At 37.7% G+C, this 27,566-nt stretch overlaps 1 protein-coding gene across 6 annotated transcripts in view; it reads left to right on the top strand.

The window, feature by feature from the left end:
* Nucleotides 1-27,566, top strand: part of TCF4 (transcription factor 4) — a 341,982-nt gene that overhangs the window by 262,452 nt on the left and 51,964 nt on the right. The gene's annotated exons all lie outside the window — the stretch shown is intronic.

The following is a 27,566-nucleotide window of genomic DNA, read 5'->3' as shown; positions in this document are numbered from 1 at the left end:
AGACACTAGCCACGTGTGGCTGTGAATATTTAAATGTAAATTAATTAAAGTGAAGTAAAATTTTAAAAATTCACTTTCTCAGTTGCACCAGCTACATTTCAAGTGCTTTTTCATAGTCACATGCGGTCAGTGGCTGCTGTGTTAGCGCAGATATAGAACATTTGCATCATTGCAGAAGGTTCCGTTGGGAGGTGCTGTGCTGGGAAATGGAAGCATTAAGGAATTCAGTAGTTTGCCTAGGATTATATGGATTATGACAGAACTCGAGTCACTTCTGTGTATTTTAATATGATATTTTTGCATTTTTCTTAGCTTTATAGTCAGCAAACATCTGAGGTAAGAATTGACATTTTAATGCTTCCTGGTAGGATTTTAGTAAATGCTTTTCAATTGTATTTGTCTCTCTTTTTAATTTAAATTTAGAGCTTGATTTAGATACTTTTGAAAGGACACAACCCTTTGCCTGTCTGCACACAGTGGGGACCCTGAGTCTCCTTCCTCTGCATCAGCCAATGAGATCCTCCAGGAGAAGGGACCTGTCTTAGTGCATCTTTGTACACCTGTTAGCATATTGTAGACAAACAAGAGATGTTTATACAGCCAAATGAGTGAGTCACACTGCCATACATTCATACGTGCACACATATAGTTAGGCAAGACCCTTGGGTAGAGTGCCCCCCAGTAACTGGCCTTTGCAGAATTTAGATGCTGGTACCTCTGCTCTGGCTGTTCTAGAAAAGAGTAGTATTTTATTAAAAGACAAATGATATGTATTTACTGACACACTCCAAATATTCCTTCATAATAAACGAAAACATCTGTCCATCTTAGATTCATTTATTCTCTAACCTGACTTTGCACTGTTATGAAATTGTGCCGCCTTTTCCCAACAAGCTCTTAAGCATTTAGAGAATAAACTATTATCCTCTATCTGCCCCTCAAAGGGGATTAGAACAATATGAATGTAGGGGTGCTCAAATAATATTTGTTGAATGAACCAATTAGTATTGAAACTTTTTTAATGTCATGTTTTTCAGGGTTCCTCCTATCCAAAATAGCCTTGTGAGAGATTATTTGTAGTTTATTTAAATAAGTACAGTATGTACATACATAGTATCTTTTCATTTCTTGCATTACTGAGTTGGAGAAATGTGCTAAAGACCATTTTCATTCATATGTGCACATTCAAAATCGTATTATTTTTCAACTACAAGTATAGTTGACAGTGGTGGATGAACGGGCTAGCTTTAGGACATTGTCAAGCGTGAGGAATTAGTTTGTGCTTGTACTTATACAACTTTAACAGGTGAGATGATTGCAGAGCTTTTCCCATCATCCTCTTGTTGGTGCAGACTAGACATTGGGAGCACTAGGAACCTGCAGTGGCACATTCTGGCAGATGCTTTCTCCTTGGGCTTCTTTCTAATGGATAAGCAAGCCATCATTTCTCTTGGTAATAATTATGGTATTAAGAGGCATTTGTGTTCTGTGCACTCTTTCAGCTTGTACCATGTTTAGTTCCTGTTATGCAAATAGCACTTTAAACTTAGAAATGCCAATTTGCATTAATATTTTGGTTTCATATAGCTAGCTATTGCATTTCACAAACAAGTGCATTTTAATGAGTACTGGCAGAAAGATAAAAAAAAAATGTTATTCATTAAATACTATTGTAGAAAATGCAGTTATTGGTTGCCAGAAATCATTAGGACAAAATATAATGTTGTGTTGAGGCCATGAGGGATACTCTTCTTCAAGAGTGTTTGGCCCTTATGGCCTTGAGTCAGTAAGAGTCAAGGCCATTCATGTAGGCATTGAGGGAAGGGTATATTAACATAAAATAGAAGACAGCATACCATTGCTATTTGGGTTTATTAAATTTGAGCATATTTTACTTTTTTGATGTTTGTCACAAGGCCATAGGGCATTCACCTCTGAGTTAATGTGAAGGCCGTTAACATCATAAACACCAAGTCGTAAGGCAGTATGTTCTTATATCTTATGTTTTGATGGGGTTTTTTTTATGTTTTATGTTTTGAGTTTTTTGCTGTTGTATGATTTTTTTTTTTTTTTTTTCCTTTTCTGAAATGTTTTATCAGACTTGTGGGCAAAAAATTGTTTGATGGGCAGTGTGTGGGAAAATAAAAATTTTGCAACTGGATTTTCCGAAATGAACTATTTTAACACATGGACTTTTAATGTTGCTGTCATGGTTTCATAGTTTGTGGTTTGTAATTATAATGAGCTTTTTTGATGATGTTATTACAGTTGTTTTATTCCCCCCACCCCCACCCCCCAGTCTTCAGCTCACTTTTCCCAGAAGGAGAGTTCCAAGCCTTTAAAAATTCTCATGATTTTGCAAATCTACTCTATTTTTGTCTAGAATACAGGAAAGTTAAAACTGTGGCTGGTATGGTGCCATGTTTTGAATCCAATTTTAAAGCAACCCTTTGCAACCCAGGGAGTGAAGCTGACATCTTTGTATCTGTAATGAAGATAATTATACCTGCAAGGTGACATCACTAGTGAAGTAACAAATGCACTTGAAAACTGGATCCCTGGTCTTCTCTGAATTCTGTAGACCACTTTTGGCATTTAACACTAGACGTCTCTTTCAGGCCTGTCGTTTGAGAAGTTGCTTTCAGATGAATTTACTAAAGCTGACTGACACAGGGTTAAATTAATTCTTTTCTTTATTACTCAAAGTGATACAGACCTTTCTTGGACTAATGTAGCTTAATTAGTGGTCAATTAAAACTGAACATTGCTGAATTGAAGTTCTTTGATCAAACTCCCGGGCATGGGCTCTCTTTCTTTAACTAGCCACCATCTTGAATTCATTTGGAATCAGTAGTATAAACAAGTTTTAAACTGGTTCTTTTATAAGAAAGTCAGCAGGCTTGTATAGCTGTGGTTTCTTTTTTTACTTCTGTAGGCGGCAATTCAAAGGCATGCTAAATGAAAACATTACTACATCCTGAAAAAAATACATTTTTAAAAGTAACTCTAAGTATTCAGAAAATAGTTAATAACCCCTAACTGTTTATTCTAGACAGAAGAAAAAAGTTATCTTCTGTCTAGAATAAATAATTAATTAATAATGAATTTTCTCAATTTCAGTGGTTGATTTTTGTTTTTACATAGAAGGCTAAAAGAAAATGCCCCACCCTCCCTTGCAAAGTCCACAGTTACAATAAGTGAAACAAGCAAACAAAAACCAACCTGGTTCTTGGGGGTAATGTGGGAGGGCACTGTTACAGTGATTTGCCCAATTGCCCCCAAATTTATTCTTTGTTACTCCTGGGAAAATACTTCATGCTGTCTGTGCTTTTGGGGTAAGGGTGAGATGCTACTTAATTTACTTGTTGATTTCGTCATTTATTTTGGAGGTTATTATTGCATCGATATGAGGACTAATAGCAGGGTGTCTTGTATACACATCATTTGGTTAAAATACACATTGCTTTTGTTAGAATTTGGGTGCCTTTATTAAAAAAAAGAAAAGAGTGATGCTGGGAACTGGGACAGAGGAAGTCATAAGTATTTGTAAGCAAATCAGCCTCTTCCTTTTATCCAGTTACATCTCTTAATATTTATAGTGTATACACCATTGTTGTCTAAACATAAATTGATACCATTCATTAATCCCAGGTATGAAAAGCATAACAACCTAAAAATACCATAGCCAGCGTTCAGTTAGTACTAAGTATTTTAAAGTATTAATTAAAACTGCCACTTCTGTACTGGAAATAAAAGTTAATGGATTAGCTTTAAATAGATAATTTGCTTAGTCCATAATGGCTTCTTCTGACTTCTGAAGTTTTCACAGTGAAAGAGGAAAAAGAAATTTTGGAAGTGACCATGTATCATTTTCCCCCTGTAGATGACAAAATTTTTGTAGTTTTCATTATTTATATCCAAAAATTATAGGTATAAACAATAATTGAAATTAAAATTGTCATCCCTTGACAGAAAAAGAAATTGTTTACAGTCAGTGTGCCTTCCAGCATTCTCTCTCGCCTTCTCCCTAAAGGGCTGATTAGGATGTAATAATTGGGGATGATAGCGGGAGGAAGACGACAATTCTGTTTAATTAAAGATAATTTATTTTACTTTAAATTGGTGATGTCCCACATGAATAAGAGTAGATTTAGCAGATAGATTTATTAATGGGTACTGACATCTCAGTTGACAGAAAAAGCAAACATTTTCTTTCCTCGTTGTTTTTATTGCGTCCCAGCACCTGAAACTGCTGTCATTGTGCTTCCTTTGCTGCTCGACAGAGCTGTAGACTTTTCCACCAAATATGCAATTATTGGTTTATCATTGAAACCAAGTTGATCCTCTCTTGAGTTAAAAACCAGGCCAGGGGCTTGAAAGGATGTTGAAGCTCTAAGGACTAACACTAGAAATGCCATCTTCTCAAGTGACATTTTCTTGACTGACCCTTCCTGTATCTAGTTCATGGATTTCTGGGTAGTTGCAGCATTTTGAGTAAGGACCAAAGATATCCTTTGGTCTTGGGCAAGGTGTTTGCATGCATATCGCTTTAAGTTTGGATGTCAAGGATAGTGAAGAGTGCCACAGAAATATCATTTGCATTGCTTAGGCTCATTTCTGATAAGAAATTGTGTAGAAATTGAGGCCCTTGTGTGATATTTTTATTATAGTCTCATGTAAACAGATCCTCGAAATTTTTTAAAGTTAGAAAGTGGGTTAAAAAAATGTGTGAAATTGTTTTCATGTAATCTTCTCAGCCTATAATGAGTTTTTAAATAGCATACCTTTAGCAAAATTGTATTTATAATTCTATAAATTCTAAGTGACCTTCTTTATGCTTATGGCAAACTGTATTGTTTTTCCAATTTCTATTTGGTCTCTATTGCACTGTGTTTATCGCATTTCTGTATTCTTATTTATGTTTTCTGCTGTTCAGTCATTTCTCTATACTTGCCTAGTATGTTTCTCTCACTCCATGTTTTTCTTCTGTCAATTCAATCCAGACCCTCTGGGCTCCTCTTCCTCCCTGGTCTTCTCCTCCTGCCCTCAGCTTCCTCTGGTCACACTGACCCTCTAGTTTTAAACTTATTTCTCATATTCCTTTGTTGCTCTAATTTTCATATACATTTCCTTCATGCTAATATCCTTTCCTTGCTTCTTCAGATTTCAGTGTGTCTTTCCAGTTTTATTTAGAAAATTAGCTCACAGAACTAGTGTTTACACAATGAAGGGAGGAAATGAGATTTTTCTTTCTTTTCTTTTTTGAGGGTGGACATCATAGTGGAATTTTTATTTTAAACCAGATGGATTTATTTTATCCTCTTCTGCCATTTCACTTTTCCAAATTGATGTTAGATTAGTGATGTTTTTCAAGGATTAATTTTTATTAAATCTTAATTTTCATGTTGTGTTAACCTTTTCCTTCCCCTCAGCCGAACTATCTTATTCCTTTTTTCTGTCCATTTAACTTGTTAGTTTTAATAACCTGGTCTCTCAGGCCCTTATTTTATCCTTGATTTCCCACCACTTTTACCCAGCTTTTTAAAAATTCTGTTATCTTCACTGCACCTTATATCTTGCCTTCTTCTTTAATTATTATTGGATCCATGATACCTTCCCCAAAATTCTGCTAACAAATAATGCTGGAAAAGAGGAAATTGGAAAAGAAGAAATTTGCAAGTAATGTTCTTTGCTGAACATCGGGGAAGTCTGCTTGGATTTTTAAATTCTACTGTTTTTTCCCCAGAGTGTGCTGTCATGATTCTGGGTAGTAGGGACATGAAGGCAAGTGTTCAAATAGACTAAAAGTTGGTCCTTAATTGGAGGTAAAAAACCCTACCTGTAAATTTTCAGGAGGGAAAGTGATCCTACATTTACAGCAGGTAAACTCAATTGTACACATTAGCCAGTAGGCTGGGTCAGGCAGGCATGTGTGTGCAGGAGCAAGATTGGAGGTGGGGAGAGGAGAGGGTGATTCGTGGCCAGCCGCCGGTGCTTTGAGTGAGCCTCAGGTGTCTCCTGATGGCCGGGTAAGAAATAGGCACTTGGGTTAGAATAAAGACATATCCTATAACTCAGTAGTATTGGTTCGTCTTTCCTCTCCCACTTTCAAGCTATTGTCTTTTCTTTTTTTTCTTTTTTCTGTCTATTCCATTATTTCTACAGCAGTCTCACTTACCATCCCTAAACATCTTCAACCTTTTTTGTCTTTCCTTTACTTTCTTGCTTTACTACTACCTAACAGTTAAAGAATTCCATTATAGGTGAGGCCATTTCTCTCTACAGCAAACGTCTGGATGGATGCTTTTGTCAAGGAGGCTGTCTTTAGTACCTTCTGTATCCTCGGGAAATGGTCAAACATTTTCAGAAATCAGTACATAAAAGGACAGCTACAGTGTCCCAAGCGGAAACATCTCCACTTTTACTCTGTAAAAATGGCATTCAGGGAGAGAAGCCTCTCCTGTTTCCCAGGAGGTAACAGGAACTGGGAGTGGCAAGAGGGAAGCCACTAAACGTGGTCCAGATGCAGCTGGATGCAGGGGGACGCCTCGCACTTGGTCATTTGGGCGGCTGGGCTTGTCCCACCTCCCCTTCTTCATGCCCTCCTCCCAGCCTCATCCTGGGCCCTCCCACCCCTGGGCCAGCCACAGGCCTTGCAGCAGACAGCTGCAGGCCTGAGTTTCATATATCCAGCCTGAAGTTTCCTTCTCTCTCCTATTATGAATTCTGTGCTGGGGTCCTGCTTGCTCTTTGTCTGTCAGATTGAAGCTCTGATGCTGTCAGCTATGTCTGACCAATCAGCACACAACACCACAGGATGAAATTTAAACAATGCAGATGCTCAGAGGCAGGGTTATGGTGCCTGGACCACGCAGGGAATGCAGAGGTAAGGTCAGAGTCCTCCCCACAGAGGTTTATCCCAAGCCTGCCTGGCTTGACACCTCTGGAGCTCCACTGTGCTTCTAACTTGTGACATTGCTTCGCCTACTTCTTTCTTCCTGTGTATTCACCAGAACTTTCATTTTAATCTGCTGCCCTCGTTACTTTACTGCTTCATTTCTTCACATCCTTTTCTCTTGGATTGGTGCTGGTTGTCATTAAGAATGTTCCTGGTTTGCCGCCAGGCTGAAGGTCCTTGACAAATGCCACCTAGTTCAGGTCTTTTGTGGCCAGACTTTTAGTAAGAAAGGACTGAGACCTTGTGGACCAGGGCAAATGTATGGCATTAATAGGCCTTGTTAATTTTCCCTCTGCAGAACAATGGGATTTAGATTATAACCATGGTTTTCTTTCTTACCGTTGAGATGTACTGAATTGTAAATTGAGCCTAAGTCATCTTTTTTCAGGAGCATTTTTCTTGGAAAAGATATAAATACATACAACTTAAATGAGGATGAATCAGCTTGTCCTTGAGAATTTGGGGGAGAGGAAAAAGAGTTGATATCTGTCACCTTTTTACAGTTTTTGGTGTTAGCTCACTAGGTTACTGCTTGCAAAAGAAGAATGTTAGCATCTTCCTCTTCTGTTTTAAGTATTTAGTTGGTCCTTTTATAACTTAGACTGTTTACAGGGTTCTACACTTCCTAGTCCCATCTGGAAAATATTTAAACTTCATAAGATCTAGAAGACTAAAATATAACATATAATGGGTTAGGCAGAAGAGAGAAAAATTAGACCCGTTGTGTGTGTTTAGGATAAGTTGTTTGTTCAGAAGCGGCTGCAGGAGGAATTGGAAGAAATAGCTGTGTGCTGTGAATGGTTTGGTCCAGAGCTGTACATTTCACCGCAGAATGAGCCTTGGTTTGTAAAACTGACATTCTGTTGTGACTTCTAAATCCAAACAAATCTCTGCAAATTTCTGCCTGATCGGGTTAATAAGAAAATATATACATGCAGAGGCGAGAGCCGTATGCTACTTGCACTTTGTCAGTGTCTGTGGAAATAAGAGACGGATTTTACCTACTGTATTACATTCAACTAGCAATTGCCAGGACCTCCAGCTCAGCAGGTTCTCTTGATTTTTTTTCCCCTTGTAAGAACAATGAGATGCAAAAAGAGCTTCAGAAAAGGAGAGCAGCAGATAGGGGGTTGAGGTCACTTCTTCTAATTGCCTTATAATTGGGGAGTGGTTTCCACTTTCCCACTATCTCCCTGGCAGGAGGAGAGGAAGACAGATGTGGCTTAGCGGTAACTAGCTTTCTCCAGGCCGGATGTGCCATGAGCAAGGGGGTCATTCCCTGCTCCAGGCCTGTGATCTGCTTCACACCTGTGCTCATTTTCCACCATGATCAATGACCTTGTATTAACCCACCGTGACCTTTCACCTTGGCCTGTTCTCTGGGACAAGTGAGCTCTTAGCTAGGGGGACCCTCCTTTCTCTCTGATTTACAGGTGGTTACCGGAGCCACATACACTTGTTTCTCATGGTGCACAGTGCACTTAGCAGCCCGCCAGGACCTGCAACTTCATCCCTCTCAAGGGGCCAAGAGAGGGATTGGAAGGTGGGGGTGCAGCGAGAGAGGTGGCTGTTTGCATGTGCTGTTCTATTTTGTGGCTCATATGGTATCAATTACCATTTGATGGCAACGCCAGGCCTGAGGCCCTTTGCATGTTTGTCCTGTGAGAAAGATCTGGAAGAACCGACATATGGTTTTGATTGCAGCAATTGCAGGTTGATAGAATGAACGCAGGGGTGAGGTGGGTGGGTTTTCCTTCCGGCCCTTTCCACTCTGGGTTGCTAATGTGCTTCGCTTGTGGAACTGGTCTTTTCATCATCCAGCCCCTCCCCACTTGCCCGCTTTCTCCCCCCACCCCAACTGCCTACCACTTCGCATTCCCTGCCCCTGCCTCCTCTGTCCTTCCAAATCACCACCAGAAACATGTGGCCCACATTAAGGACCTTCAATTAAAACAAACAAAAAAATTGTCCACTCTCCGTTAAAATCCCAGAGCAGGTCAGCCCATCAAGATGATCAGAAAAAGTTAAAAAACAAAAGGGTTGGGGCGGGGTTCCCTCCAGTCGCTCAGGACATGTTTTAAAATGGCTATTAGTTCAGGTTGTTAAACACTGAAATGATGCTGAAAAATAGTAGCAATAGAGATTAATAAGTGCGTGTGTGTGTTATTTAAGACACCTTTTGGAGTTTGAGCATACGCTGTGTAGAGACAGAGGGATGATGTTCAGGACTTCTTTGAGGTTCTGTCTTCCTGCACATCTCAGGTCATAAGATGGAAAAGCAAATGCGGTGTGTACGTCTCTGAGTGTTTCCCTTCAGAAGGGAAATGTTGGAGCCCTGTCTCCCATACACAGCGACCTCTCTCTCACTAAATTTGCGACAGTAGGGGGTACCCAGGAAGTGACTCCTCATTACTGCAGCTCAGCGGGGATTGCATCTGTGAATATGTCAAGGGAAGGTCTAGCAGTGGAGAACACAGAGGCAAAGAGGAGAAAAGAACATTATAAATACTTTTAATGTTACCCATGAAAAAAATTTTTTTTGTTTCAAAGTAACATTTTTCTATAATGCTGTCAAATTCATGTGTCTCGTGATCTCTTCTAGAGATGGGTAGCCCATGAGGTTGTGACTTTTTCATTAAAGCTATTACATTTCTAAATATTGCTCACAATTAGGAATTTATATAGTTTGAAAAGAATGTATTATCTTGTGAGTAGATATTGCTATTAACGTCTTCCTTCTTTTAGACTGAAAACCAGCAAAACAGGACAAAAGCAAAACAAACTCACAAATCTATCTCCTAAAAAAGTTTTTAAAAATATGAGGTGAATTATTAGTTCTGAAGGCCAGCTATTGAAACCTAACCATAATACTTGATACTTCTCGATATTTATTTCCATATTAAAGCTAGTATTTATCACAAGGTAGTAAAAACTGAAAACCTGAATTGTTGACTTATATTGTAGGGAGATGTCTGTATGATAGACTCCATAAAGAAAACCTTCCCTATTTTACAACAGTTACTGACTGTATCAAGATATTTGCCTAAGGCTACTTTTTTTCTTTGCCCAAGCTTTCTTCTTATAATACACAGATTGGTTTGTTAAATTATTGTGTGTTTTTTTAAACAGTTTTGATAATGATTAAGTTTTGCTATTTCATAATCTTCTTAAAATTGTTGTCCTCTGAGATGTTTGAATTCAGAGCAACTAGTGATTAATTGATTTGCTCTGGTCACGTTTTAGTAGTTATTTGACTGATATTTAATGCTTACATATATAACCTTAAATCATCATTTTCTTGGAAAGCTAAAGGCTTAACTTTTCTACTTGCTGCCACTATTAGCTGCTTTTGAAGAGTGATGTATTGAGAAGTCCAATTTGGAGATTTTTTTTTTTTTTTTAACATGTTGCTTTCCTGAAATATATAGTATCGGGGGCTCATAGTAAAAAAAAATGTAGTGTATGGTTTGTGAGCCTGTTTTGGGACATGTTGGGTCACTTAATAGCAGCTGTGCTAGAGAGATATTTGAATTGAGAAGACTTTTTGAATCTTCTCAGACCTAACACCATTCTGGTTTTGAAATGGGAAAATGGAAAAGAGATTTAGGGAAGAGAGATTTCTCAGCCATGAAAGGTGGCATAGGTGGAAATCTTTCAGTACTGGCTCAGATTAACCAGCATTCCTAATCTGCCTCCCCTTGCAGAGGACAAAGAGTCTGATGGGAAATGTGGGTTTTTATTTGTAGAGACACACTACAGAGGCAAGAGATAGTGTTAGATACTGGTTCTATGCTTCTTGCCCAACATTAATTTGGTTTTCAGGTTGAAATTTAGGAAAGGTTGCAAAGGAGTCAAGCTTTTTTTATATATACAATCACTTTTAAAAATTTGTAGCTATTAAAATCTGATTTAGTCTTCTAAAATATTACTACATTCCATATATCTTTTTAAATGATCAAATTTGTGAAGACATCAATGATGCCAAAAGATGAAAAGCCCTCCTACGTGTGCTTAATATATACTGTCTTAATCCTTATGAAAGAAAAGGAAAGCCAGCTTGTCAAAAGTTGGAATATAGGGATCCTCCAACTGACTCTGTCCTTGGAAGCCCTAAAAATTCCTAGTGTTCTTTTTAAAATTTAGTTTGTAGTTATTCACAAATGGAGAAATATTTACAAAATTATATTATGGTATTTTTTTAAATGTATGCAAACAATCATCAGACCACATTTGAATCAGAGAGTTAGTTTTCTAAATTGAGGGGGGGAAGTGCCTGCAAAATTCCGAATGGATTGAAAAATTGTGCTTAATTTTACAGGATTCTTTTAGAAGGTGCTAATGATGTTCCTCTCTCTTGATGCCGAGACCCCCTTTGTAGGCCCCAGATACACAACACATGCATTTAATCTTTGAAGAGCTCATCACCTTTCTTACAGATCTGTTCTTGTTATTCATACGTCACAAATATGCACTTTTATGTCCACAAGGAAGTTATTACTAACTTCAAGAAGGGCAGTGTGTCAATCAGGAGCAGGAAAATACAAAGACTACCAACATTAGAATTGTACCCAGACGATGCGATCTAACTTTTGAACAAAACTTGAACCTTTGAGGAAAAAATATTAGAGATTCTAATGAGCTTTTTTCTTTTTTTACTATTTGCAAATCATGGCTTCCTGATGCCAAGGGAAAAAAACCTCAAAGGAAAGTCTCAACAGGCTTCCTGGACATCAAATAGCTCGTACAAAACAACATTCTGATGACTTGCATGTAAATAAATCAGAAACATATGAATCAAACTTCTCTCGAAATACATTATGGGTTGAAAATAGAAGTGCTGGGAAAATGTGTTTTGGGTTTTGCTGAGCCCATGACACTGGAAAAGTAGCATGAGACATCGAGCAAACACAAAGCGTGGCATGGCTTACTCATTCCTAATATCAGCCTCTCAGTTCAATGGCAAATAAGTTTGCCATGTGCCTAAATATGAGCCACCTTTGGTGCGACCCCCACATGTACTTACTTCCAATTTAATTTTTTTTTTCCCAATTAGCAGCTCAAAAAAAGCATCACATTTCAAGGAAATGTAAATTTTAGCATTTTCTCACCCAGTTGGTTCACATCAGAATGTTTTAGAAAATACCACAGATCGGTTCACCTAAGGAACAGTCATACTGGCATGTGACTGGCATGGAAAGAAGAAAATTGTCATTATTAAGAAACTGGCCTCAAAGGCAATACTGCCTATTAAAGTGAAGCCAAAAACCACCACCCGTAAAAACATGATGAAGATGAGCGATACGTCCCCCTCTTGGCAATACAGTGGGAGCCACTCGTACACTGTCAGGCTCAGATCTTGACTTCAGGGCCTCTGCTCTTTTTTATTCCTGACCTAAGCCGTGGAAGTTTATTCTCTTTCCCACATTGCACCCAAAAGAGCTAACATTAGGCATTCTAAATCCTGGGACAGTTGCAGAGCCCTTAGAGCTCTCATGTCTGCTCTCCTTGATATCTTGTTCCTCGGCATCTAGCTTTAAGTACAGTAGCAGAACCCAGGGACTTTAGGGAACAAAAATAGCCAAGCTTCAGGCTTCTATACTGATGGTAAGTCATTGACGTGCGCTTGGATGAAATCCTATATCTGCTCTTTGGACTAGCACTCTCGCCTGAGATTATCAGTTCAGAAAGGCAGTAGATTTCATCTTTCCTATTTAGGGAGGAGTTATTTTGTTGTTTAAAATAACACTTTAATGTAATGTACTTTTCCTAACTCCTTCACTCAGATGGTGGCAAGAAGCTTGACAGGAGAGTTAATTCAGCTAATACTTACTGAGTGCCTGTTATGAGTCAGGTTAGAACAAGACAGACATGAGACATGTAAACAGACAACTAACGTGTAGTCTGATGCATTGATCGGGGAGTACAGGCTGCTAAGAGCAGACGTACGAAGGGTGCCCATCACACATTTGGTCTTGGAGGAAGTGAGGTCCAAGAATGAATAGGAAGTAAGCCAGCAAAATGAAAGGGTAATAATAACTGGAAGCAAGGGAGGGCATGGCATATCCATTGACTTGCAAGTAGTTAGGGATGGCTGGAACTCATGGTGCAGGAGGATAATAGTAAAAGATGACACTGAAGAGATAGACAATGACCAGATCAAAGAGTGCCTTGTGTGCCTTATTAAGGAGTTTAGATTTTACCATGAATGTAACGAAGAGTCTTTCAAATGGGTATGCCCAAGAACTAACTGTTTTAAAAGTCCAGAGGGATAGGAGGACCAGGAAAACTTAGAGTTACAAAAGCCAAGAAAAGCAGATCTGGCTAGAAGGAGGAAATAGTCAACAGTGTCAGATGTCACTGAGTGATAGAAGTGACATTTGGCTTGCATCTGCTGGGAGCTCCTGAGCAGTTGCATTGAAATAGTGGGTGTGGAAGGAAGGTCAAGAGGTGGAGAACAGGCATTGCAGGATGACTTTCCATCATCATCATCCTCATCACCACCAGAAAATGAGCATTAAGCATCTTATCTACCAGACACAGAGAGTGATGGAAAAAAGAATGAGACATACACACCCCAGGGCATTGTAATATATTTGAGGAAACAAACCATAAAGATAAAATGGAAGATAGCAACACAAGACAGAACCCATGCAAGGGCCAGATGAGCAGTACAGGCCAACTGGATGGCATGGGACTTGAACACATCCATGAAGGACCAGGAGGTTAGATGGGCACATGAGAAGGGAAAGTTTTTCAAGTGGTGAATGCAGTTGAGGTTTGTATTGTTTTGTGCCTCCTCATCAGTCGTCCAACCTGTTTTTGAGTTCCCATCACATGTAAATACTGTACTAGAAACACCATCAAAGGTGGTGCGTGGTCTTAATTTTCCTGTGACTTCTGTTTAATTTTTTGGCCTTCAGGAGGAAAATTACCGTTAGCCTCTGGTTTATGGAAGTTTCATGCAATCTTAATTTTAACATCTAGACACAGAAACTGAGGTACAGATAGCCCAACTATAGCAGGTCAGAGATGTTCATAAATTCTGTGTGGCTGAGCTACTTGAGAAGTTTTGCACATCTAGTGCTGGACTGGACAACTGTAGAACTGCATCATGAAATCTCTCACCTCTATATTATCTCCATGTGACATCTTCCTGGTATAGGGCCAGAGGTTCACCCCTATATGCAATATCCTTAGGAAGCCATTCATGATTCAGAGAACAGCTTTTCTGACAAAAGGTGCATGAAATATACTTCTCTAAGGCTCTTCACCACTAAAAATCTACTGCATAAACATTTGTAAGTGAAGGAGAGGATTGGTTCTCTTTTACTTTGGCTGTTTCGCTTATTTGTTTAATAACTATTTATTACGTACCTACGGTGGGCAAGCCGTCATGGTGGCTGTGCTCTAAGCTGCAACCTTTGCCCCCCCCCACCCCCCAAGGCCCATAGTATTTTATTGGGGCTAAGACCTGCATAATTCATAAAAAATAGACATTTCTAAAGTAAAGTGCTGGGAAAGTTTAGAAGATGAAATAAATACATTCAGTGAAAACTGGCTGAACTCATTCCTTTCCCCAAATTACTCAGTCCATATTACACCACCAGTACACATTCCTCTTTGGGCTCGTCAGAGAAAAGACCTGAATAAGTTATCCAGAATTTATAAAGAAATTTTTGATTAAAAAAAAAAAAAAAACCTGAGACTCATGACCTTTAGAAAAAGATTTGCAGCTTCATTAGGGTGCTGGCCATGCTGTACAAATTAGATACCTTGAGGTTCCCACTTTTTCAAGGTGTTTTCTCATTGCATTATCTTGTGGTAGTGGCAAATGTTATGATCTACATTTTCAAAATGGTTTGCATAAGACTGAGACGTTAAGTGACCCACCTGTGGTCAGTTGCTTAGTGATAGAAATGAATCTAAAAAGATGGTCTCCTGTTCTTTAAAGCACATTAAATACCATTATCTATAGCTGGTTAGTTCCCTTAAGACATTTTGGCAATGGGGGACAATCATAGGTTCATTTTCTTGATAGAAGAAAGAATATTGAGTTTGCTAATAAATAAGTGACTTTGAAGAGCAGTTTTTATTTTCAGTGGAAAGGCAGCCTCCTCTCCTAATAATAGTGACTTATTTACCTAAATTTCCCATCTAGCAATTAATGACAAGGCTTACTGCTTAAGAAACATGGCCTATCATCTGTGCTCTCTACTACTGGAATACCATCCCTCTACTGTTGGGTCCTCACTATGTTTTTCTGAAGGATATATGTTATGGGGCTGCTACTGTCTGTTAACTTTTTTTTAATTGAGGTGAAATCCACATAATATAAAATAAACCATTTTGAAGTGAACAAGTCAGTGATATTTGGTACATTCACAGTGTTGACCACCATATCTGTCTCATCCCCAAACATTTTCATCACTCCAAAAACCCGTGCTCATTAAGCAGTTCCTTTCTATCCCCTGCTACTCTGTTTTATAGACCTTTAATTTTAATGTGATCATATGCACAAACTTGGATATACACACTCACGCTATACACATACATATACTCGCACATCCATTTATATCAATGTCTGTCTGTCTATCATCCATCCATCTATCTGTCTGTCTAGAGATTAGGAAGTTCCAGAGGGCCTAATGTTTCCTAATTATGTAAACAGAGAACTATCTATTTTAATGGCTGTTTCTCCATCAGGAAAAAGAAAAAAGGAAACACCCCTTGCTTCTTTTAACTTCTCTACCTATTTCTCTTACCTTCTCACTAGGTGCTAATTTAACAAGGAGAAAAAGAAAAATTAATTCTGAACCTTTTACTGTGGATAATGGATATGTTCTTTTTCTTGTAGATGTTTTCTCATTAATTTCATCAATATTGAGAATTTAAACTGCTTCCCTTATAATATTAAGCAATCATCTGGGTTTTATGTTTCTGTTTTGAAAATTCAAAATTATTGAACAAAGCAAATTAGTTATCAAAGATTATATTTCTTGGAAAGAAATCAAAGAAGCATTCTTACTGTAATTTTTATTGTTAAAGAAATTATTACCGTTTACATTTATTTATACCCTCCTTATTCCTGAAAAATATATGAGGTAGGCAGTAGCAGATCTTTAAGTTATGTATCTTTGAAATTTAGAAAAATTAGATCAAATGAAAAAATACCTAATATTTAAATATTAGAGAAAGCCAACTTAATTACATTTCAAGTGTGCCTGAAGACATGAACTAATTATTGTCAATCACTTGTTCTTCTGTCGCATAGTCCCTTTTTAGGAATATTATTGCCCTCTTTAATTAATACGTCACCTCCTTTAAGAAGTTTTTTGAATAACTCTATCCTAAGGGGATAATTCCCCTTACATTTCTTTTGCATGTATATACATCTACACCTATAGTTTGTACAAAATACTACTCACTTTTATACATTTTCTGGTTGCTTGTTGTACACCTTAAATCCCCCTAGGTCCTAATGAAAATTCTGCCCGATTTTTTTTTTTTTTTCTTAATATGTAATGTACCAAAGCACCTAGCCTTGTGCTAGCTAGAAGCTCTGTTCTGTGTTAAATGGGTTGATTTTACCTAAAAGTTTGCCCTGGGCATGGGGGAGGGGCAGGCATTTGAATGGGTAACAGGTGAGAGGCAGTTGATTGGACATAGACTTTGACAATTTGCATCCTAATTTTTTTCATTTCAATCTGTGCCACGGAGTCACACATTTGGTAATTTTTTCATGCTTTTGTTTTCAGTTAAAAGTAGTTAGGGCCATATGTTTTGACAGAAAAAAGATAATTCGTACTTTTTTCCCCACTTTGGGAAAGGGAAGATGAGGTAATAGTTTGACAGTATTCCGTAGTAGTGATTCCTGTTCAAAACCTTACCAGATTGGAAAGTCACTGTTCATAGCGATTCGCATGGTAGGCAGAAGATGAAGACATCTGCTGGAGGCACCCAGAATTAACTTTGATGCTTCAAAGCTCAGCATAGGCTCACTTATAACTCTACTGAGGATTAGTAGATATCATTTACTAATATCAAAATTTGACCTCCACCTCCCTTCCTTAGACCATAGGTGATTTGGAAGGATATTCTGATCAACTGCTAAAAATTTTGACCTGGTATGGGAAGTGAAAAGACCCCACTCCTGCCCTCATACAGCCATGTGACTCCTGGGACAGGAGGGCACTTCTCCCAGCTGTCAATTCCTAATGTGTGAGATGGTGGGATGGTTGGCCCCTTGGATAACCTATCTTAAAATGATTATTAAATATGGTAATGGATACAAAAAGTCTTTTGTTACTTAAAATACTATGTTGACAGGAACTTTTTCTAAAGGTTAATCATAGAATTTTATCAAATTTCCTTTATGTAAGTTCAGAGTCAAAGAATGTACCTAGAGAAGTACACATTTACTTTTGTGAATTGTTTCTTTGAGTGTTTCTGTTGTCTTTTCGGCGTCTGTCAGAATCTTGGTCTCACTCTTTTTTCACTCTTTCTGGGGTCTCTGCTTTTGAAAGTGTGACTTTCTGTTTTTGTCCAACACAACTTTCGTTGGGATCCCTCTTGCTTCCTGGGAAGGAACGGGTGTGTAGGAGTGATGGCTCGCTGGCCGTCTGTCCTTGCTATGTACAAACTCAGCCCAAAAGACACTTGGGATGGGAGAAGGAGGAATAGCACACGTAAGTGCACAAATTCAAACCCTGCAGTAATTAGCATTGTCTTTTCCACTGCTTTCCCTTCTCGTAACTTCCCCTTGCTACTCTCACACTTCTCTCCTTTCCTCTCCTTCTTTCTAAAGATTAATTCTCGGGGAAGGATCTGAGACCTCTAGACATAGAGGTGCAGTAACTGCTAATACATTGTAACAGCATTTCCCAAAGTTGGAGAGTGATACGAGATGTGTTGAAAGGTGGGTTTTGACGGTGGAAAATTTTCCAAGGATACAGGCTTTTACCTGTCATAGTAATGTACCTTGAGTTAGGTTTGCAGCGGTGCAGTGTTTCCCTTAGGGGTGCCTAAACTTAATTTGGGCTTAAATCCCTTTTTAAGAGGCACACCTATTAACTCCAGTGAAGGATGCTAGCTGTAGGTTTCAGGCATCAACCTGTGGACTGGGGTTCAAAGGGAAAAGGGTGGGGACTGGTACTCTTAGAATCCTTAAAGGTGAATCATTATAGGTAATTTCCTCCACCTTCTAAAGAAAGCTCAGCCCTAAACACATTGAGAAGTGAAATGTACTAAAATCTATTTTGGCAGAAATAGAATGAATGAATGTTTCACTCTCTATGCTATGATGTTATTCTTAGTTTGACGTGTATGTTGCGATCTTGTGTGTAGTGTGTTTATTTATTTATGCATGCATGCATTTTGTAACTGAGCCTATTCTGCGCCAGGTAGTACACACACATAAACACACAGCACATCTGCAGATACTTTTTTTAACCTTGTTTCTGCAGTTGGCTATCCCTAGCAGGCCTTCTTAGTGTTCAATAAACAGGGTTTAGAAGAAAGAGCAGTAATCAACATTGGAGTAAAGCTAACATTAATTCCTGTCTTTATTGTAGAGTCATGGAATTTGTTTTCATCCAGAAGACTTGCTACCCTCATTTAATTGATAAAACAATGCCTTTGGAGGTCACAAAGCTGTTTTTTGGCAGATAAAGCCAACATTATTTTGATGTTCCAGCGCTTCCTAACAAAAAAGTAGTTGCCATCTAAAATAAAAAAGCAAACAATTGGTTGGCAAAGGAAGAAAAAGTTTTGAGGCGGGAGATGATCCATTAGTAATGGACAATCAAGACTGGATGTATTAGGTGTAAACAGAGATATAAATAATTTAGTTATATCTATTTAAGATTTAAGATAACCAGAAGTAGTAATAATTAATAGAAATAATACATCAAGTTCTTAACATTACCTTTAATTTTTGATTGAGCATTCAATAAGAAAAAGCTTGAAAACAACTTACTTAGGTGTTTAGAGCCGTGATGTGCTTAGCATCCAGTCTTTTTTATCTTTGCCAATCCTGAGCCTGGTGATCAAGCCAACTCCCGTGTGAATAAGTAACACAAGGAATGTAACCAAGAAGAAGTCAGGTTTCACCTGGACCAAATTTTATGCAATTAAGTGTTTCAAGAGATCTTTAGCCAGGTGTAACTTAATCAGTTTAAGGCACTCTCCTTTGGGGCCAAGGTACTCATAATGTTGGCAGCGGGCACTCCTGTGATACACCACATTGAAAGTAATAGCAAACACACAGTGTCTGCCCAGTGCCAAGAGCAAGAGAAATGCAGGTGTAAAAACACAAAGAAGTATTTGGAGCCAGAGGCTAGTACACATAGACAAGACTGTATTCACACTTCACTTTCATGCTTTAGGTAATATGGGGGGGGTGGGGTTGTTTTTTTGTTTTTTTTTTTAAATCAGTTTAGTGTCCGAGTATTTAGTTGTGGGTCTGGTTTCACTGCTAAACCCCAGTAACTCTCAACAGATTACTTATCCTCCCTCTGTCTCTAGAACCATTAAAGTTTATTAATACCTGCTGTTTCTCTGCTCAGCTTTATGTCTGGAAGACAGATGAATGGTCCTCCTTCTTGTAGCAACACACAGACTCAGATCATCTTGTTTTTTCTTTGAGCAAAGCAGCATTCTTGGGCCCTTGGCTGTTAAATGGCCAGGCAGTGTATGGGACCCAGGACTCTACAAAGCTGGGTTTTGATAGGAGTTCATGAACACCCTGGAGAGAATTCTTAGCTATCAAGATATCAATTCAGAGTCTGAAACAAGACTACATGATTACTACTATTATTATTATTATTTTGGGGGGGGCAACTGACAGGTCTGGGGATTCAAACTCATGACTTGTTAAAAGGTTGTGCTCTAACCAGCTGAGCTAACCGGCCAGCCCTCTACAAGAGTTAGAATTTCAATTTTGCCACTTAATTAGCTGTGTGACTTGAAGCAAGTTACTTAACTTCTCTGTGCCTCTGATTCCTTAGCTATAAAATTGGGATGATAATGAAACGACAGGGTTAGCGTAAAGACAGGATGATTGTAAGTACAATTTGGCTGGAATAGAATCTGGTGTATCGTAAGTAAAGTGTTAGCTAGTCTTATCATTGTCATTTTGTCCTGCCAACTGGGACAAGACTTTGGGGTGTAGCAGGCATTGGGACAAGGTCCATTTCCAGTTGTGGAGATAGTTAAGCTATGATACCGTAATAAATTGCTTCTTTTCTTTGTTTCTCATCGGTAATCCCTGACATACCTCACTGAGATGGCTGTAGGAATTCAATTGGGTAGTATGTAAAAATAGCTCAAAATCTCAAATGTTCCGTATCTGTGATACCATATATATGATATCATAGCAGAGTGAGCCCAGTCACATCTCTTCTGGCAGACTTGCTACCTCAGGGTTACAATGTTAACATATTGAAAATACTTGCAAAATAACGGGCCATTATGTGGATTTAAATTGTAATATTATTGTTCTATAATTAATAGTAGTTCTCATAAGTTTTTTTTTTTTTTTTAATTAATGCAGGGTTTTTTCCCTTGTGAATTTCTATACATGTCAAAGGCTACACAGACTCATTTTTATTTAGAGTGTGAAATATGATTTAGAGCAGGTAAATCAAATGTAGCTAGCTATTTAAAAAACAAGAGAAATATCTTGCTTTTTATTTGAAGGGAAGAAAGAACAGGGGAGAGCTGAAAAGAGCTCCATAAAGAACGCCAGGGTTTTCGTAACCCTTGGTGTCTTTGCACACAGAAGCCCCCCACTTAGTAATCAGTGCAGCTCACTTGTTTTAGTCTCATCACTGGACAGGCTGAGTGCACTGATGGAGAAGTGTAGGGGCTGCATGTGTCCGTCCCTGCGTGCTCAGGTGACTCCTGATGGGTGCGGATAGCTCTGGTACGTCCTTTCTCCTGTTCCCTTCTTTGGGATCCTCTTGGTATTTTTCAGTTCTGTAACTGGATCGATAAAGACATAAACAATTCCAGTTCTTACAACTTTGCTACTTCTTCCCATGGAAAAGGAAATTTGTTGGGTGAGAAGGAAAAAACTCTTGTCTGAAACCCACATAAAGGATTTAGCTTCAGGTTTAATTTACTCACACATGGATAATCAAGACTCAGCTGATATTTAGAAGGGGGAAATTTTATGTGATATTTGTGATGGGGTGGATGGATGGATGTTTAAAATGATTTGTGTTCTAAATATATTAACATGTTCAGGGAATTTCTTTTGGGGAAAATATGTGCTTATTTCATATATTTTTGTGATGGCACCTGGTAGAGTGAAGATGGACCGTTGCTCAATTAGTAGGAATAAAATATGAATATCATACACATGAATGATAGGGACATTTTACACATGTTCAGATAGTTGTGAAGTATTCTTTTTTTTTTTTTTTTCAGACTACCAGTAAAGATGGTTTAGGGAGTAAAACTCTTCTACTGTGAATTGTTATAGGGCACTTAGAACTACTTGGTTAATTTCTTTAAAAGCTTCAAGTAGTTTAGATGGAAATAAAAGCTTCACAATTTTCACAGCACCTATGAGATTTCTCCACTTATAGTAAATATCCCTCGATTTGTCATTATACTGCAGACATTTGTGTGTTATCTCTAAACGTATTTCCTATTTATGTGATGAAAATGCAGATTGGCCTTTAACTATCATTTGGAAGTGCGGGAGGATTCTTCTTCCATTAGTAAATATTCTTTCACTTGATAACATATACTGAGAATATATCAGATGAATGGTATTTCTGTAGTTTGCTTTTGTTTTGGTTTTTGGTTTTTTGCTCTTTTGGACCATTCACTGGAACTTTTATATCCCTCTGAGCATGATTAACTGCCTTTACACCTTACAACACGTTACTCAACTGTGTTACATGAATCTGTTTATTAACCTTTCATGCTGTGTGACTGCTCATTAGACTCTTTCAGTTAGGAAGTTAGGACAGACTTTAGACAGGAGAATGCCAAGAGGACTGGATGAGAAGTCAGGAGCCTGGGCTCTGTCCGGGCCCATGTGTAAGTCCTTTTAACCTCTTCTTTTTGCTCATTTACAAAATGAGGTTGGACTCATTTGAGCTTTAAAAGTACGATGCCAAGAGGCAGGACAGAGGACAGCGGGTGTAGAAGTAGCATGAAAAGAGAAAGGAGCATCTGTAAAGAAGTGACATAAAAAGATTTGTTTTAAAAAAGAAAAATAATAATAAAAACACAGAGTATAAATAGAAGGACCCAATTACCGATAATGTGAAAACATCAGAACAAGTTAAAAATCTGTTCAGTTTTTATTGTCTAAAAAAAGTGATCACACCATGTCTAAGTGTAATTCTTTTGTCAAAAACACCAGGGGCCAAGGACCAAATTGCAGTTTTAGGGTTTCTTACTTTTACTTCCTACATACCCAGAAACCTGGGTTCACAGATATTCCTTCATAGTCTATCACTCGGCACAACTTGGAAGAATTTTGGCAGATGGTTTTAAAAAATGACTTTAAGAAATATGTAATAGTACACAGTCCTCTAAAAATAATAAACTAAAACCTCGATGTCCCGCCTTCAATAAAATCAACATTTATTGAACACCATTTGTATGCCAGGTACTAGAGATTTGTAGGATTTGCCTCTCCTGTTAGCCTGCCAGAAGTGTTCCTGCTTTCCAAGCCTGGCGGGAAAAGCAGGTCTTAGACGAGCATGCTTTATTGTGATAGCTGTCTTAACAGTGGAAGGCAACCGTGGCCCCCAGTAGGACTGCTCACAGAAGAGCATGACTACACTAGTGCTGTCCGAAAGAACTTTGTGCAGTGGTGGGAAGGTTCTATGTTGGTGATATCCAGTATGGAAACCAGTGGTAGTGTTGTGTGGCTACTGAGCATTTGAAATGTGGCTAGTGTGACTGAGGGTCTGAATATTTCATTTTATTTCATTTTTGTTAAGTTTAATTCAAATAGCCACATATTACTTACTAATGGCTACCATATTAGACAACACCTTTCTAGACACATTAAAAATAATTATAAGCAATGGGCAGCTTTTACAGCAAGTTATAAATACCATTTATTAAGTACACATGACAGATTAGGAATTATACTTGATGTAGATTATCTTTAATCAACACGACAAGAGTAACCTCGTTTGACAGATGAGGAAACTGAGACTACGAGACATAAATTGTTTTATTATGTCCTCACAATGAATTTGAGAGCTGGAATTTGAACCCAGTCATGGTATGACTTCAGGACTGGGTAATCTCAACAGCCCTGCCATATCTGTCTGTGTACTGTCTGGAGGTTGTTTCCTCTAAGTACATTTCCCCCTCACTTTATAGATCTACTAGTGACATACCTTTAACTTGGTCACGTAGAACAATTACAGTGCCCATCTTAACTCTTCTGAATGTAGAGCTATCACTGCCCCTGAGTCATTGTTTTTTCTTATTGAGACCCAAGTTCTTCAAGAAATATACTAGTTGGGTGTCCAGCCCAGTTGCCTGAATAGTAAATGCATCACCTACAAGTATGTTTCCCAATTAGTCGCCGGGAGGCATTAGAGCCTATGCCTGGGCTTGTGGACTTCAGTGGCACACGATGAACTCTCAGTATTTGAGTGTTTAACAGACACAGTTGAGAATGTTTGTGAAATTTCCCAAGGTCTGAGGTCCTGGGTGAGCCTAGCCAGCTCTTGGCTGTCGCTGTCTGTGGCATAATCGTGCTTGGCTATTTTCTGCTCATCACGGATCATACAGCAGCTCTCTTTAAGGGTCTGAAAGCCTCAATTACAATGTTTCAGTTACTCTGAACTGTTTCTCTTTGGAAATCATATATTTACATGGTACTTACAGAATCACAAAGGGGTGGTAATGTTAAGGAATGGTAAAGTTCTCCCATACAGTCCAGTGGCTATCACCCAACCCCACATAGTGACAGTCGTGATATGTGATCTGAAGCCACTTCTCTGTATTCTCTCGGAGGTAAGTTTTCCACTTCAAGAAGCAGGTTACTTAACATATATGTGGCTTCACCATAAACATGCCTTATGATGTTTTATTTTCTTAAAAGGTAATTATAAGACCCCACAAGACTGTTTCTATAAACTACGACCAATATATATAGCCTCTTGTAGATAGAAAAAAATGTCTTTACTTTTTGACCTTTTAAGAGCAAAGAATTTTTTTTTTAATGGAAAGAACATAGACTTTGATGAACTCTTCAAATCCTTGCTTTACACTGGGACAATTTTTAATGTGGAGAAGTGGCTTAACCTTCCTGAGTCACATCTGTCAAGATGATAAAAACAAGAGCAGCATGACATTAGCACTGATGCCTGGTTTTTGCCTACTCACTATGTGCCAGCTACCATTCTAGTTGCTTTATACACATTAATACACATTATATCATTTAATTCTCACAAGAACTTTGCATTTGGACATTGTCATTCCCATTCTACAGGAAGGAATCAGAAGACCAGAGAGTTTAGAAGTGATGACAGGTGCAAGGTTGCCTAAGCTAGTAAATGGTGGAACTCGCTGTCAGACCCTGGCTGGTTTGGGCCAATACATTTGACCTCTACGATACTTCAGCTTCGGGAAACAGGAATGATAATATTATTCACCTGTGTGATCATTATGAAGATTAGGAATAATGTACGTGGAACTCCTGCCACAAAAGGTATTCCACGAGAGGCCCTAAGCAAATGGTAATTTTTGTTATTTTTTAATCTCCATAAGTGAGACTGGTATGCCACGACCAATAAAAATCAAAGCATCTGTTTATAAGAACTTACAGTGTTGTTTCTTTGATGACTGCAGAAAGGATAGTTGAGAATGTTGAATGGAACAGTAATGCTCCATAATATTTCTCAAATTACAACAAAGACCAAATCTGTAAAATGAAAACATTTTTTACTTTTATCAGTTCAAGGTTTTGTGTTATTTAGAGAGCTTTGTTAAACTCATAATTTCTATATATATGATTTTGTTTTATATTCGGGATTGTAAGAGCAAAGATAATGGTGCTAATTTTGAATATTAAATATACTGTGCAATTAGTTTTCCATGAAGCTTTTACTCAACAAATAATTCAGTAAAAGAGCTGTGACCTGTGAGCTTCAGCCAAGTTTCCCCATTTCCAAGTTGGCAACAAAAATTTCACACTTCTTTTGTTACTCTTGTGGGACAAATCAGAATGCCAGCAGTCACCTTGATCTAAGCCACCTTACTGGAGAAAAGTGTAAGTGTAGATTTTTGTTTCCCGTTAGATTTTCCTCATATTTAATTGTTGGGGTCACTTGTACTAGAGTTTGGGATTTTTATTTCATTTTAGTTTGGATTGATTTTTGGTGTTAGTCATTAAAAACCATTTCAACTATTTGAAGAGACCTGGGATGTTTGTTATGGTTCTGTTAATTAAATTAAAAGCTTATTTTATTTAACAATTATGTTAGTAATCTCTATAATTTTTGAAGTACCCTTGTGTATGTCTAGAATAATAGTAATTAAAACTAAATAGATGTTTTCCTTATTTAGTATCACAATTAAATACCTTACTGAAACCCAGACTTTGAAGTCTTTTGATTGAAAAATTGGCAAAATAGTTCACCGAAGTAAAAATAATGAAGCAGCTCACTGGTCATCCGGGTTATTAAAGATAAACCAAAGTACGAACATTATGAGCGCTGTCTTCCTAATATACCTCCAACACCATTTTGAAAGAAAGTACCTATCAAATGGTGAAGGATAAAAAGCAATGGGTAGTTTTCACGTATCTTGAGCAAGTAGCCTTGACCACACCATTTCTGAATTGTCTTATATTTAAAATATGGGAGGTTAAACTAAATAAATTCATGGATTCCTTCTAACTTTTAAAAAGTATACTTCTGTGCAATATTTATGTAAACAAAAATATAGAGAGCTTACCTTAAAAACTATCTTTTGAAGTGCAGAAATGGAAAGGGAGTAACATTGTACCTGATCTGTAAATTACAATGTAAAGAAAATTTATAAAATATGCAGAATTTGCCTTTTATAAATATAAACAGTAGTCCGTTTCCTGTTAACAAAGACTTTCCTCTTATCTCAAGAGTCTCCAATTGGCTGCAACACCGGAAAAATAAATTGCATAGTATAATATATCCTAAAGAAGTTTTAACCTTGTAGATACTCTTTTCCGTGCAGGCAGTATTTATGAATTTGGGGTAAGTGATCCTACCCTTAAATATTTGAGCTTGATCATAATTCACAAAGTAGCCTCCTTATAAATAACCAAAATTAACAAAAGATCTTTCTTTATCTTCCAAAAGAAATGTCAAGTAATTCTACTCAAATTGGAAAAAAAAAAGGTGTGCTGACATAATAATATACATGTTTAAGGATAATGTGGTAGAATATGTAATTAAAATTAAACTATATATTATCATAAAAGAACTTATTTCAATTGTTTTAAAACATAAGGTGATTTAATAATGTGGGTCAGAGTTTATTTTCAGTTTTATAGTAAATGTGTATTGGTTTTTGAAATATGGAGGTAATACGTAGATTTAGCTTGTATTATTGCTGAGGGACCAAATAGCTGTTAGGCTAAGAGCATGTAGATACGAGTATATTATAGTCATATTGGGTTCATTCTGTCATTAAAATGAGATGGTTTAATTTTCAGTTTCCCCTTTTCCTAGAAGTTGATGTTTCTTTCATCTTTTTACCCTATTCTCAAGTCCTTTTCTAAATACATGTAGTAGTATTTCACAAACTGTTAGTTCTATAGTTCTTAAGGAAATGCTGATATTTGGTCGACAGAACTTACGTTTATTTATTTCTGGATTCCTGGCCTAAGTTTTATTCTTTGTTCCTTAAAGATACTTTTTTTAAAAAATGCTTTTCTTATTGTAAGCCCTGTGGAAATAGAAGCAAATCACTGTTTATACATTTAAAATGTGAGAAAAATTACAAAGTAAAATCCTATGAAACATAGGGCTTATATACCTCTGTGACTTAGGAAAAATCCCTGTTTTCTAAAACGTGAGTGGACAAGTCTTCTGGTTTGTTTTTATTTTGTTTAATCTCCAGGACCTCCCCATTTTCAAGGGCACTGTGGGGCATATGTAGCATTTATTTGATGTATGGATGTGTACGCGTATTTTCTCACATCTGTCTCTGTGGACCTATCCTTTGTGAAATTCTAAACCTTGTGTTAATGCTTAGTTTGTGATTCATGGTGTTCTAAGGGCAATTATGTAATTTTTCTTCGGGTGTTTATTCGCTGTGTGCTGGTTAAGAAAAAGGGGGGGGCAGTCATTTTTTGGTAACTCTGCAGTTGCCTCTTTATTGGTGAATTTCCTTTCCTTTTCCTGTGACCTATGAATATCACTGTAGGCTCACTGCCAATTTTGTGAGCCGCTGCCTGCTTCAAAATGGAGGCAGGAAGGTATCCATTTTCATCAAGAGGATGACAGTGTTTCATTCTTTCCGACCATCTGGAGAGAAGAACTTCTAGAGCAAAAAGAAAGAGGAGATTAAAAAAAAAAATTACATTTAGCAGAAAAGGCAAGGGGGAAAATGAATTAAAGTTAAACTATACCTTATGAATTTA

Source organism: Cynocephalus volans, chromosome 13, assembly GCF_027409185.1.
Source record: "Cynocephalus volans isolate mCynVol1 chromosome 13, mCynVol1.pri, whole genome shotgun sequence".
Lineage (NCBI taxonomy): Eukaryota > Metazoa > Chordata > Mammalia > Dermoptera > Cynocephalidae > Cynocephalus > Cynocephalus volans.
Note: the sequence above shows the minus strand (reverse complement) of the source record. Positions and strands in the feature narration are given on the sequence as shown.